Source organism: Engraulis encrasicolus, chromosome 21 (assembly GCF_034702125.1).
Source record: "Engraulis encrasicolus isolate BLACKSEA-1 chromosome 21, IST_EnEncr_1.0, whole genome shotgun sequence".
Lineage (NCBI taxonomy): Eukaryota > Metazoa > Chordata > Actinopteri > Clupeiformes > Engraulidae > Engraulis > Engraulis encrasicolus.
The window spans coordinates 7,786,716-7,800,608 of record NC_085877.1 but is presented as its reverse complement, the minus strand read 5'-3'; the positions used below and the strand labels follow the sequence as shown (position 1 = coordinate 7,800,608).

The window sequence follows — 13,893 nt, the reverse complement described above, 5'->3', positions numbered from 1 at the left end:
GACTTGCCCCTTCTCATGATACGTCCGTTAGAAATATTTTATCTATCCAGTTAAAACAAATTGAAGCATTTTACACTTTCATTGAGCAGACAGCGTGAGCTGGTAGCAGCAGCTACATTTCAACGTTCTCTTTTCAAATGCCCAGAGCACTTTAGCCTGTTGTTGCCAGATTGTGCAGTTTCCCATCTAACTGTGCTGCTTAGGATGACCATGTATGCATAAAAAGGGCACAATTTGGCTTTTTCCTGCAGATTTGTGGCTATAGAAACTAATTGAATTGTGTTCAAATTAGGAGGGATTTTGTGCTTCCAGGCGAGTTTTGAGCATTTTTTGAGTTTAAAAGATCACACACATTTGGCAACCCTGGCTTCAGCATTACGCACAGAAGAGTTTCGCTAAATTCAACACCGTAGTATTTTATTGAACATGCTTCTGAAAAGATATGTTACATGGAATGCAGAACCATTTAAGATGTGTTCACAGTCGATTTTTCTATTAATGACTTGAAATGAAATGGCATGACTTTGACTCGACTTGTGACTTGCCGCCCTATGACTTCTGACTTGACTTGGACTTTATTTTTTAGTGCAGTGAGACTAACGTTTCGACATGCGTCTTCATCAGAGTCCGAGGACTCTGATGAAGACGCATGTCGAAACGTTAGTCTCACTGCACTAAAAAATAAATTACAGAAAATAGACATCCGTGTGGCACCAGATTTATTTCCCTTTTTGCCTATGTTTTGGTCCTGCTCTGGTTGCACCGGATTGTTAATTTAGAAGCGCGGAGTGCGTATCTCCTTTGTTTGACTTGGACTTGCTTCGTCTTTTGACTTGGGACTTGAGGTCAACGACTTGAGACTTACTTCTGACTTGCTCTGCAATGACTTGTTCCCACCTCTGGAGCTTAGTGATGACCTGATTTGTCCTATATCTAATTATCCATCATGACCACAGTCACTGAGGTCAGATAAGCCCTTAAGCCGGCATGAAATCTCCAACGTTGAAAAATGGAAGTAAAGTGGTGTGAGTAGATAGTGGTGGGAAAATAGCATGATCAGTTTGATGATAGACGGCTCAGGAAGAGGAAAGGAAATGTGAGGGGATGATGCTGTCAGAAATAAGGATGGGACTGTTGACAGGACCTGTGTTTGGTTTCGGGACAGGATATCGTTTCGTCTTTATGTACTGGACAGATAAGACCATGTTAACCTCACACAGGGCCGCTGACAGCTTTGGCCTGGCCCAGTACAAAAACATCCGAAAGCACCCATCCCAAGTCATGATGACCTAATTTTTGGGCCCTCTCTCTCCCTGGGCCCAAGAAAACGGATCCCTTTGTCTCCCCTTGTCAGCTTCTCTTGAACCCACACCAGGACCAGCCGGCTGGAAGAATGCTGCCATGTCAGTCTTGTGGAGAGAGAGAGAGAGAGAGAGAGAGAGAGAGAGAGAGAGAGAGAGAGAGAGAGAGAGAGAGAGAGAGAGAGAGAGAGAGAGAGAGAGAGAGAGAGAGAGAGAGAGATGGAAAAGGCTGTGTACCACTGACCTTTCGTCCCCTAATGACAGCTAGTTTGACCCCATTTCCTCTCTTCTCATTTCTGGTACTCTCTCTATAGCTGCATATTTCTTCTTTTCTCCTATTACACATTGTCAACACTTAGTGAGTAGCACCAACAAGAATAGTGTTCAGTTTGACTCTCCAAGTCTTGAATTAACTGTATGTGGTAAAGTGATTGTGAATGTGGGTTTGACGCAGATGGTGTGTGGAAATGTAAGTCTGTGTAATGGAAGGGCATATAGGTTTTCTTCTGTTTCCTTGTGCTCATCTCGGGATATAAACAAGTGCATTCAACTGAGTGAGTCTGAGGGTGTTAGATTGTGCGTTAAGTGTACAAAAGTATTCGGACCCATTAGGAACACTTCATTACCGCCTCCTAAATGTTCCTTTTACAAATCAATATTTGAAAGACCGAAATTACAAATGAGGTTTTGATCTTGTCTTGGTGCTTCTGATGTCCTTTTTTGTTTACTGGCTGAAAGGCTCAGTCAGAAAGGCCCCATTAGTTATAGTACAGTATATTGTTATGGCTATTTAATTATATCAATGAATGCATTAATAAATGATTATTCTTTCTGGACTGTTCTCAGCAACAATTGTGTGTGTGTTGTGTGCGTGAGTGCGCATGTGTGTTTGCGTGTGTGTGCTCTGCATGAGAGAGCAATAGTGTGCGTGCATGTGTGCATGTGTGTCTGTGTCTACACTGTATATATGACAGACTGCTGTGCCAGTGGAACTAAGTGATTGCATCCATTGTTAGCATAACGCAGTGAGTCACAAGGCAGGGATATCAAACTTTTATTTTCAAACATGTTTTTCTCAAGTTTGATATTTCTCTGGTTTCAAGATATGTGTCTCCACCTCACTCCCCAAAACTATACAGGTGTAGGACCCTCGCCAATGGACCAAAATTAAAATGATAGTCTGGGTCATGCCCAAGACATTGGTTCAATTCACTGAACATCGGTCACAAACAGCTATTCATTGTGGATTAGATTGAACGGTGACACTGAGTGTCAATGCTATTGTCCATGCTGTTGTGTATTCAGAGAATGCCGTCACTGTTATGCTTTCAGGAGAACACGGGCTGCGAATGTGTGCAAGAATGAATAGTCCTCTTAAAGCAAGATGAGGATTTATTCATGCAGAAGGGAGCGCTCTCCCCTCCTGTCACTTATTTTTCATTTCAGGTGATGTAGTTTGACCCATACGCGTTAGTCAAATGGCCTTTCAGTTATCTGGGATTATTCCAAATTCCTGAAAGTTGACTGACTGCTATGTTTTCTGTCCACTCAATGAAAGCTCTTTTCCACAAAAAGAAAGGTCTTTTTGTATTGTAAATAAGGTTACTGTCTGACTTAGAGAGCCACAAAGAAGAACATCTCTTGAAAACAAGTAGCTGGAGTTGATGCCAGGTTTTCATGAAGGCTGCAATCCTCATCTTGAACACTAGATGGCAACGAGGCCTTATTTGTAAACGTACTTCTAATTTTGACAGGGCAGTTTATGTTACTGTGTTTTTTGATGCGATGGTGCGTGCGTGCGTGCGTGCGTGCGTGCGTGCGTGCGTGCGTGCGTGCGTGCGCGCGTGCGAGCGAGCGAGCGAATATGTCTCCAGTTAATGCAACCAACTTTGTACTGGTGCATTTTCTAGTCTTCTCTCTACATCGTTTTATCTACATCGATTGACTGTCAATATGTGGCCATTTTCATATCTCCTAAAAATGATTATATTTGGTCCAAATTAGAATTCTTCTTGTCTGTCCTCTATCCTTTTGGCGCCCTGCCCAAGCATCACATACAATGAGACAGATACTCTGAAATTTAGGGGGAAAATCTCCAGCTTCTTTATTTGAATCCCTTTTTAATTTCTTTTTGGCTTTTGGGAGACTAGTTTCTCATAATGGGAACCTCAGTTATTGTGTACAGAGGGACTGTGGAATCAGATTCAAATTGAATTAAGATTCTGCTCTGAATAAAACATAATAGTTGCTGGTGGTTTAGTGGGTTAGACTGTAGTGTATGTGCTTTACACATCGATAGCAAGCCTGAATGTGTATCACAACTGATCTATTAGCTTCTGTTTGTGTGGCTTCACATTTTTTTATTGATATGTTGACAATACAAACAAAAAAGCTTTCTGATCAATTAAATGAGTCAATTACTTAATACTTGCTGTACATCGTTAACCTGTCAGTGTGTTGATCGCGCTGTATTTCCTATCAAAGTTCTCAGCATAAATTAATCAATATAAGAGTATAGGAGGAGGATTAAAGAGTAGACTGTCTTTCCACATGAAAAAGAGCTTATACAAGTTTTATCAAATCTTACATAAGAAATGGGTCACTTTCATAGTATAGGTCATATACCTAAGCACTCATATAGGCCTTACATGTGTGATGTTTACTTTATGGTGTATGGGACGTGTATGCCTTCCTTGCTGCCTTACCACAAGCTTCCACAGAGAACCTTCAGGGGCTCTCCCACAGTAGCAGAAGGGCTTCTCTAAAAACCTGTAGGGGGTGTTTCAGTTTGCCACTCTGGGAGGAACCCCAATAGGTTCTCCGAGGAATCCTCAAAGAACCCTTGGTCTTCTTCCAAGCACCTAGATTCATCTGATAACCTTTAGTGGTTCCCCCTACTGAGGGCAGAGACTTTCTAAAGGGAACTTAGAACTTTTGCTGAAGAATCTTTGCTGAGGGTTATTTGAGTTACTGTGTCATTTTCACAGTGTGGTAAGCTCTCATCTGTGAAAATACTATCGTCTGCTGCGGGCGTCTTCATTCGCTTTCCTACAGAAAACATCTGGATGCTCAGTGGAAGAGGAGCAGCTCCAGTGTCACTGTTGAGCCATTTTGTTAGCGTTTTTTTACTGTCAATGCAATTAGATTTAATGCAGAATATTTTTCCTCAAAAAAGATAGCACAGTCTAATAGGCATGGTTGTATAACGCCATACAGTTCATACTGTAGTGGTGTGGCATTTGTTTTAGTGAGTTTACTTCTTGGAGTCAGCAAGTTGGAGAAGTATTATAAGCAGGGAGGGACAAATGTGTGTGTGTGTGATAGAGAGCAAATGGGACAGGAGGAAAAGAACACTCCGAGGGAAAGAGCAAGGAGAGGAAAACAAGATTTAGTTTTTAAGAACCTCCTCCTCCTCCCCAGACTTAATCCTCTCAGAAGAGAGCAGAGCCCATTTTAAGTGATTTCGTTCACCCGAGGTTGCGCTCTCTCTCTCTCTCTCTCTCTCTCTCTCTCTCTCTCTCTCTCTCTCTCTCTCTCTCTCTCTCTCTCTCTCTCTCTCTCTCTCTCTCTCTCACACACACACACACACACACACACACACACACACACACACACACACACACACACACACACACACACACACACATACACACATACACACATACACACACACACACACACACACACACACACACACACACACTCTCTCTCTCTCTCTCTCTCTCTCTCTGCTTTTCTTTCTTCTGTCATGTGCAGATTTTCTCCTATACCATTTCCAGCCAGCAACAGTAAGCAGTAGGCCAGGTGCTGCACCCTGCACTACAGCATAGCCAGTGACTCTCTCTCTCTCTCAATTCAATTCAATTCAAATATGCTTTATTGGCATGCCTATTGGTAACAGTGTTGCCAAAGCTTACAGATAACATAAAGTGGGTAACAGAACATTACGGTCAATTAAGAACATTAAGCATACATGTTCTCTCTCTCTCTCTCTCTCTCTCTCTCTCTCTCTCTCTCTCTCTCTCTCTCTCTCTCTCTCTCTCTCTCTCTCTCTCTCTCTCTCTCTCTCTCTCTCCACACTCTGCACTATAACATAGCCAGATACCCCCCCCCCTCTCTCTCTCTTCTCTCTCTGTCTCTCTATCGCTCTCTCTCTCTCTTTCTCTCTCTCAGTCCTAGGCCACTGTGTCTCAGGTTTCACATGGTTTCCCACAGAGGTAATATATACCACTCCCCCTCAGAGGGGCTCTTTGTCTCTCCTCTCCTCGCAATCCTCTTCCCTCCCTTCTCTGTCCTTGCACAAGACAAATTTTGTGCGTGTGTGCGTGCGTGTGTGCGTGTGTGCGTGTGTGCGTGTGTGCGCGTGTGTGTGTGTGTGTGTGTGTGTGTGTGTGTGTGTGTGTGTGTGTGTGTGTGTGTGTGTGTGTGTGTGTGTTTGGGCCAGGCAGTAAGTGAAATGACTTGTTGAAGACTTTGCGTTGATCTTTCAAAACTGTACAAAGTTGAAGTATGGAACCAAGTTAAAAACTAGGTCACCATGCTCCATGTTTTTTGTATATCTTGAAAAACGGTTAGAGCAAAGTTGGAAGAATGAGCATATTGCCTCAGTTTTTTTAGTTTCAAGTCTATTCAATGTTTCATTTTTACAGTGTATAAGTCACCTCATCTGTTTCCGTCGATATACTATACCGTGCACCCCTTTCCACCTATAGCAGTCATTCCATTTATGTCTTGTTCTTTCATAATAGTTCCAGTCTTTCTTTAGTGCTATTTATGTCTTCATTTCTTTATGTATTTCACCATCCTCCTGTCTTTGTCTGCATCTGCACATCTTAATGACAGGAGCAAGTGTGCACACAATCACGCTCACACTAATGTGCTCTCAAGATTGTTGTCGTCTATACATATCGTATGCATGATGTATGAGACAAACAAAGGGGAAGAAGGGACATGAAAGAGAGTGTTATTATTCACATATACAGCAAATCTTCAGGCAGAGTTTAAAGGCATTTCTATCCAGACAAAAAGAAGGAGGTGTTTTACTTCTTATACGTAGCTGCCCCTCCCACTGCTCCTTCTCTCATAGATTCTCTCTCTCTCTCTCTCTCTCTCTCTCTCTCTCTCTCTCTCTCTCTCTCTCTCTCTCTCTCCCTCTCTCTCTCTCTCTCTCTCTCTCTCTCTCTCTCCCCTCCACTCCACTCATTTCACTTGTATGGGCTTCAGCCCCCCCCCCCCAAAAAAAAAACTTTTAGCCTCTCCTCTTTCTTTCTTTCTTTCTTTCTTTCTCCACTCTCTACTCCTTCAACTCCTGAAACACAACACAGGGCAGCACCCACCTTCCTCCTCTCCTCGACCTCCTCCTTCTCATCATCTTCCTCCCCTTCCACTCATTTTAGCGCAGCACTTCTCAACCAAGCCTTTTTGGCTGGCTATCCCAAAAGGTAAGATAGACATACTTACACTTGTTCATGTATGGGGAATTAGTATGCATGGCCTTAAGTGTATACTAGCATGAGAAAGACAGAAATGAACTATGAAAACCTGTTTGTCTGTTTCTCCTCTGCTGGCAAACTGTAACTCTAGGCAGTGCAGGACTTGGCTTATTGTGCCTCTCTTTTCTGTGGCCAAAGTCGTCTTCATTGTTCCATGCTGCACATGCTCCTCCTGGGGCTGTTGGTCAGTGGGGGGTTATAGGACAGTTAGCTACTAACGGGGCTACCTTCACAAAGCCAGCACACAGCAAACAGTTTAGTGTTAATTCACAAGGGCAATACTCTGGGACCGTTCTACTCTCTATGTTAAATGTTAAATCGACTCCCTCAGACTGAGAGTTGAATTGACACTGCAAAACTAGTGACTGGACACAGGTGTGGTGGAGTCGGGCTGGAGAATGTCCTTAAAGGTTTCGTAATGTGCCACTTGTTTTGCTGATACTGTGGATGATTCTAATAAAAAGTGCATTTTCACATTCATTGGATATTTTCAGTCTCTCAAAACCAGCAATTATGCTAGAAAATGTCCTTAAAGGTAACCTTGCCACTTGTCGTTCTGATGTTTCTGTTGATGACTCTGCCAAGTGCATTTCCAACATTCAGAGGACGTTTTTGAGTCTTGCCTTTCGGTCCGGTAAGAGTGGCGGAGGGTATGTGGATAAACAACAATGGCTACAGTTAGCCTAGATACAATCTGATAGCCACAAAGGTGTGTAATTACCTGCATGGGGGAGGCACACCTGTAAGACTTTCATTCATGTGTAGTTTACCTGGTGCCATCATGATAAGATCACATGTCCATTTCTATAGTGGTATTTTGACACAATGCATGTAATCTGAGCCCCTGAGGTTTGAGATGTTGTGATTGTGTTTTGCAGTAGATTAACATCTCAGGGTTGAGGCTCTTATCAGGTTCTTTGTTGCAAACCAACATGCACCTCTTATGGGAGCATTTTAATTGTCTTGAAGAAAACAGGCTCCCTCAAGCTCGATGGTCTTTTCATAAAATCAATTGCTTTTCACAAGATGACACAAGATACAGAAATGAATTGAAACAGAAATGTAGGTCATACTGTACAGTGCAATTGTAATGTAAAGATCCAGTGCGAAGAAAATAGATTGACTTTGCAGTACTTTCCTTTGCCAATATAGATCAGGGTTAGGTTTGGGGTCAGACGTTTCTTTATGTTACCTCCGCCAAGGAGGTTATGTTTTCGATTGCGTTGGTTTGTCTGTCTGTTTGTTTGACTCTTTGTCAGCATGATAGCTCAAAAAGTTATGGATTTCCAATGAAACTTTGTGGAGTTGTTAGAAAGGACAAAAGGATTAATGACACATTTTGATGGTAATCTGGATCACGATACGGATCCAGGATTTGTAAAAAGATTCTTCACCATTTGGGAATTGGGTGAATTTTGACATTCCAGTTTCTAACTCCACAAATAGAAGGCAGAAAGATTTTTTCAAGTCTATCAAGCAGCTTCCTTGGCGGAGGTCTGCACTCTCTGAGTGCATTTCTAGTTGTATAGTGTTAACAGTTTGCTCACATTAGAGTATGGTTCTTGGGTTCTTGAATGTCTGCACACATCTTTAGATTTGGCTTGTCATTAAAAACAGTTTTAGTCATACAGTTTGAGCTGAAGTTGGGATGAGATCAAATAGCCATTGCCACACTGAAGTAATGTTTAAACAATGTACAGTATCACCGAGCCCAGATTTAACCCACAACACAGCACAGCTTTTCAAATAGATCTACCCACTAATTGTGGTGTGGGAGGGTACATAGTAAAGCAGGTAAATGGACTGCATTTTACTGTATAGCACCTTTACACTTCTTTCAAAATTCAAAATTCATTCAAATTGCTTTACAGTACATTGTATGCCTCATTTACCCATTCACACTCACATTCACACACCGGTGGCAGTGGCTGCCACACAGGGTACCACCCTGCCACCAGGAGCAACTTTGGGGTTAAGTATCTTGCTCAAGGACACATCGATGGGGTCGAACCTGCAACCTTCTGGTTTCTGAACAGGCTCCTCTAGCACCTGAGCCACCGCCGCCACAGGTGCAGCTTACATGTGACTCTACAACAGCCGTGGGCAGCCGTGGCCTAGTGGTTAGAGAGTTGGTTTTTCAATCTAGGGGTTGCAGGTTAGAATCTCCCCTGACTTCTCCCTACATCTCAGTCCATGGCTGAAGTGAGCAAGGCACCTAACCCCACATTGCTCCAGGGACTGTAACCAATACCCTGAAAAATAATATCTGTTAGTCACTTTGAATAAATGAAAGCGTCAGCTAAGTGCAATGTAATGTAATGTAACACAGTTTTCGTCTTCTTAAAGAATGAATGCTTGAATACTTGTGTACAGGTATCAGTTTCATAGAGCACTTGTCTTACAGACAGATAGGCCTTGCCTTTCTCAGTAAGCAAACCCACAGAGGAAATGAATGGCACAAACATCAACATCCTTAGCAGCATCAAGGAGCAGGAATCACCAGGGATGCTGGTGCTATAATCCATAGATCCAGGAAAGCAGCAGCAGCAGCAGTCTCAGCATCAGTAGGGGGCAGGAGGAGGAGGAGGAGAGGGGGGTTGAAGTGATTGTGTAATCCATAGATACTGTGGAGGAAAGCAGTGGGCTGGAAGGCTAGCTGGGGTGGCTGGGCTGGCTGGTTGGGTAATCCATAGATAGAGAGACCATAATCTCACATCTTTGTCTTCCTCGCAACGGGGCAGGATTATTGAACGGTGGCTAATTACCCGTAATCCGGTGCCCAGGCCAGATGTCCTCTGTTCCAGATTTCCAGATTTCGCTGCACGGTTCTGAAATGTGTAGATTTTCCACAGCACTGTGCCATGTTTGCCCATATGAACAAACACATTGGCAGCGCATCATCCTTTGATGAGTGTTTGTTTGTTGTGTTTGTTGTGCAATCCAGCTCTGCCTCTGCAATCCTACCCTTACTCTCCTGGACTTCTACACTCCACTGTGGCCATCACTGACAGGCTAGAGAAGATTCAAAGGTATTTGTGAATAACATGATTGGATTTCATGAGCTCTTCTGTGTCATTTATTTGTTGTTTGTTTGCGTTGTTAGTTGAGCTGGTCAGCGCAGGTGGCGAGGTTATCACAAATTCCACTACCATGATGCAAAGGTTATGGTGCATGGCACGATGCGAATGGATGTTGTGTGCTCATCTGTTTCGTTTGTTGTTGTTTGTTTGCGTTTTTTTGTTGTGCTGGTCAGTGCAGGTGGTGAGGTTAACCCTTACATGTGCAGCCTCTTGTTGTTAACCAAAATGGTCAAGAACATGTCTGAAACTCTCACTGTAAGGTTCTCGTTATTGTCATAGCAACGTTGTTACTATGTTGTTGAGTTTTTTCAACAAACAGAGAGTTGGATTGCCGATAATTCCATCTGCGCACCCAAGGGGCTACACAATGCCCACTGCGATGACCCTATTGTTTTTGACCAGTGTTAAAGTGAAAGCACACACTTATGTTGTGTTTCATTAAGATCTTGTGTAGGAGCTAGGCAGTTCAGCGTTGAGTCTTATGCAATATATGGGAAAAGTCTGTTTGCATCCTGCTACAGCAAGAGGCTCTATAGGAGGGAGACCCTTGCTGGGAGGGATATCTGGGAAAGTGTGAAATATCGGTAACTTAAGTTCCAGGTGATCTTGGTGTTAAACCAACAAGATTGTGTTTTTTTTCTTTTTATTATCATGATTGTGCTGATCTTATTGAAACATTATCTCTGTGTGACTTGATGAAGTATTGTTACCATGCCTACAATAATCTCTTAAAATGAAAGATTCATATGAATACATGTCGGATTTCATATAGTACTTTGCACTATGTTTTTGTGTGTGTGTGTGTGTGTGTGTGTGTGTGTGTGTGTGTGTGTGTGTGTGTGTGTGTGTGTGTGTGTGTGTGTGTGTGTGTGTGTGTGTGTGTGTGTGTGTGTGTGTGTGTGTGTGTGTATCAAAGTGTACATCTGTCTGAATGTGCATGTCTGTATGCTTGTGTTTGACTGACAGCTGTGTATGTGATGGACAGGACCAGGTGCCTCAGCACCGCACACAACAGCATTGTTCTTGATTCTTGGCTTGGCTGTTAATCCTGCACACAGTCTTTCTCTTCAGCAACATCAGTTCCATGAGCAGCTGTGCTGAAACCTTGCCAAATAGTTTCACTGCAGTAAAAAACAGATTCGTTAACAAGCTCACCAGAGGGGAATAGTATAAATCCATATGGAACTTAAAACAAAATAATAATATTAACAGCTGTGCCTGCATCATATTTTAATGATATTTTCTGAACAGATTTACAATGATATTTTCCAGTCAAGTTTTTAGTGAGTAAAACGGGTTAAAAAGGTTTGTTCAGCCAATGATCTGAATTCTACTTCCAAGTAGTTTATCTGTAAGCAACTGCGTGTCCTCTTTGAATTGGAAAACGTTTCGTTCTTCTTTTTCAGTAGCTTCAAAGTTTTTCGACAAAGCTTCTTGGAAAGAGAAGCGAAATGTCTTCAGACTCAGAGAGGGTGTCCAGTTACTTGGCTAAAGTAGAAGGTTAAACAAGACCACCAACATTTTTTTGCATCCTCTAGAGTAGGGCCTGACCTTTTTTTTCAGGGCCGATACCGATATCGATATTTATGGAAATGGGAGATGGATAACCGATATGTTCAACCGATATATAGAAATATTGTTCATAATAACATTTAATGAAATATAAAGTATTATTTTATATACACACATATTTAGTTATAATAATGAACTCTCATGGACTTAAAGTGGGGAGAGCAGAATAGAAGATGCATTCAGAATGAAATGGCTGCAAAATTGGTTGTGAAAGTTATACAAACTTATCGGTGGAAATTTATTGAAAGTATGGCCGATACCGATATCCCAAAAATGCAAAATATCGGCCCGATATATCGGTGGGGCCGATATATCGGTCGGGCCTTACTCCAGAGTTAGCCTGCAGTTCAACAAGGGTGGAAATGGGTTACTGTGCACCGCTGTTTGCACTACTGCCTCAAATCTACCTCATAAGTTATGTCCTTTATGCCCTGTCTTGTCCTACAACCCCTGCAGTTCTGCATTTATTGTGTCTGCTACTGAAGCTGAACACTTAATAGACCGCTCTGTTGAAGTAGTGGGATTTGTTTGACCTTTTTCTGCATCGATTTTGAGCAACCAAATTAACCAAGGCTGATCAAGTTACCCGATCCCCTCAATAAATCATGCCAGCTTTGAGAGCAGAGGTTCACTGCTGTGGAGCCGAAGGACTGAAAACTCTAAAAAAGTGACTAATATAAAGTGACTGAAAAACGCTCAGAGTGGAAGAATGAATGATGCCTATCTGAACAGACAACAGAGGTGCATTTTTCAGTCATCTAGGTTCAATGCTGTGGAGCAGGAGGGGTGAATTGCGAGAAGTGACTAATTTAAAGTGAATGAATAATGACGCCAATGGAAGAATACAGCCTTTTGGAACGAACAGCAACAATATGATTAGTGATGGTCTGTCACCATGCACTTGCCAAACAGGACATGAGCAAATCCCTTACGAAAAGCGTAGGGGTAAAGGTGGGATTCGAACCTGCAACTCTGTGATTTTCAGTCCAACTCCCTAACCATTACACCACGGCTTCAAAGAAGTTTTCATGCTTTTTTGGTTGACCATGAAACCCACATTTAACCATGGTTTTTAAACCGTTTAACCGTGGTTAAACCATAGACACAAACCATGCTGGAAAAAAACATGAAAACCATGAATAACCATGATCCATGGTAAGTCAGGAACCACGGTTTTCATGGTTACCCAAAAAAACATGGATAAGCCATAGTGATACTATGATTGGTTCAGAGTACCGGTACTTAGAGAAACCATGGTTTCTACAGAAAAAAAATGGTTACTACAGTAAAACCATGGCCAATTTTCGTAAGGGATCATTACCACAGCAGCAGTGGCCATACCTGTGATCTGTAGTCTTTTCTGGCGACATGGATGCTGCCTGGTGTTTGTATTACTGAAGACAGCTTCATGGCTTCCTTCCTGGCGCACTCCCTTTCCTCTCTGTTTGACCAACTGACTGCAGAGTAAGGAAAGTATGTCAGTGTGTTTGAGTTTAATGCAGTGTTAGGATAACCTCTAAATCATGAATATTGTTCTTGTAGCCACATGCAAATATGAAAATATGTGTGCATAATTGTGGGATAGTAGCTGGTTTATATATGTGAAAAGACCAACGGATGGGGGTGGTGGGGGGTTGCATTAGTCTTGCATTCTGTCATTTATCTGAGTGTTCTAAGTGCCAACTTTCTTGTGTGACTGATGCCAAAGAAGTAACGGAGGTCCCTGATGAAGCTTTGCCATCAACACCTTTTTCTTTCTTTTTTTTGTTTATTTGCGCCATGCCATGGTGTGCAGTCCAGCCCAGGCTCAAATTTGCAACCCTACACAGCAGCAAAAGTGCCCCTCTGAGACTTATCAATGTTCTCATGTTGAGCGATGCTCGCTAGCATCCCTTGCACTCGCGCCTCTGAATCGCACTCTCATTCTCTGTAACTAATGTTACACTGCCAAGGGAGCTCAGAGCCAGGCTTTTAATTATGTCAGTGGGGTATTCCTGTGAGAGGTCAGGAAGGAAGGTTTACTAATGTTCTAATGCCCAGTAATGCTGTCTGGCACCCGATTGGCCAATGCATTATGTGTGCTTGGAAAATGATTGGTTGGTGGAAGTCTGTGATACTCTGGTAACTACATGCTTTCCAGATTCTCACTTTTGGGCATATGGTTTAAATTGTGGCATAATGCTTGTGTAATGCTGTCTAGTTTTATTCTGATTGCCTTTATCTTTTGCCATTGTGCTACAGTCTGTTTTTTATAAAACTGGTAGTCCGTAACATACGCTTTATTGTTCATTACACAGATTAAAGAGGGGATCATTCTCATAACATAGGACAATAAAGAAATATATAAATGAATACCTCCACAATATATAGCAAGCAATCAATAATCAGTATGTAGTGGACTACAATAAATGAAGTAAACAAAATATTTTCCACATAGCCTACTACTAC

At 42.3% G+C, this 13,893-nt stretch overlaps 1 protein-coding gene across 4 annotated transcripts in view; it reads left to right on the top strand.

Moving 5' to 3' along the window:
* nhsl2 (NHS-like 2) overlaps positions 1-13,893 on the top strand; it is a 75,715-nt gene that overhangs the window by 26,934 nt on the left and 34,888 nt on the right. For 2 of the 4 annotated variants that reach the window (XM_063187459.1, XM_063187458.1), the window contains exon 1: positions 6,581-6,742. The exons of the other annotated variants lie outside the window; for them this stretch is intronic. The gene's annotated coding sequence lies outside the window, so the exon portion shown is untranslated. Of the gene's footprint in view, positions 1-6,580; positions 6,743-13,893 lie in introns of those variants that run through there. 4 annotated transcript variants of the gene reach the window in all.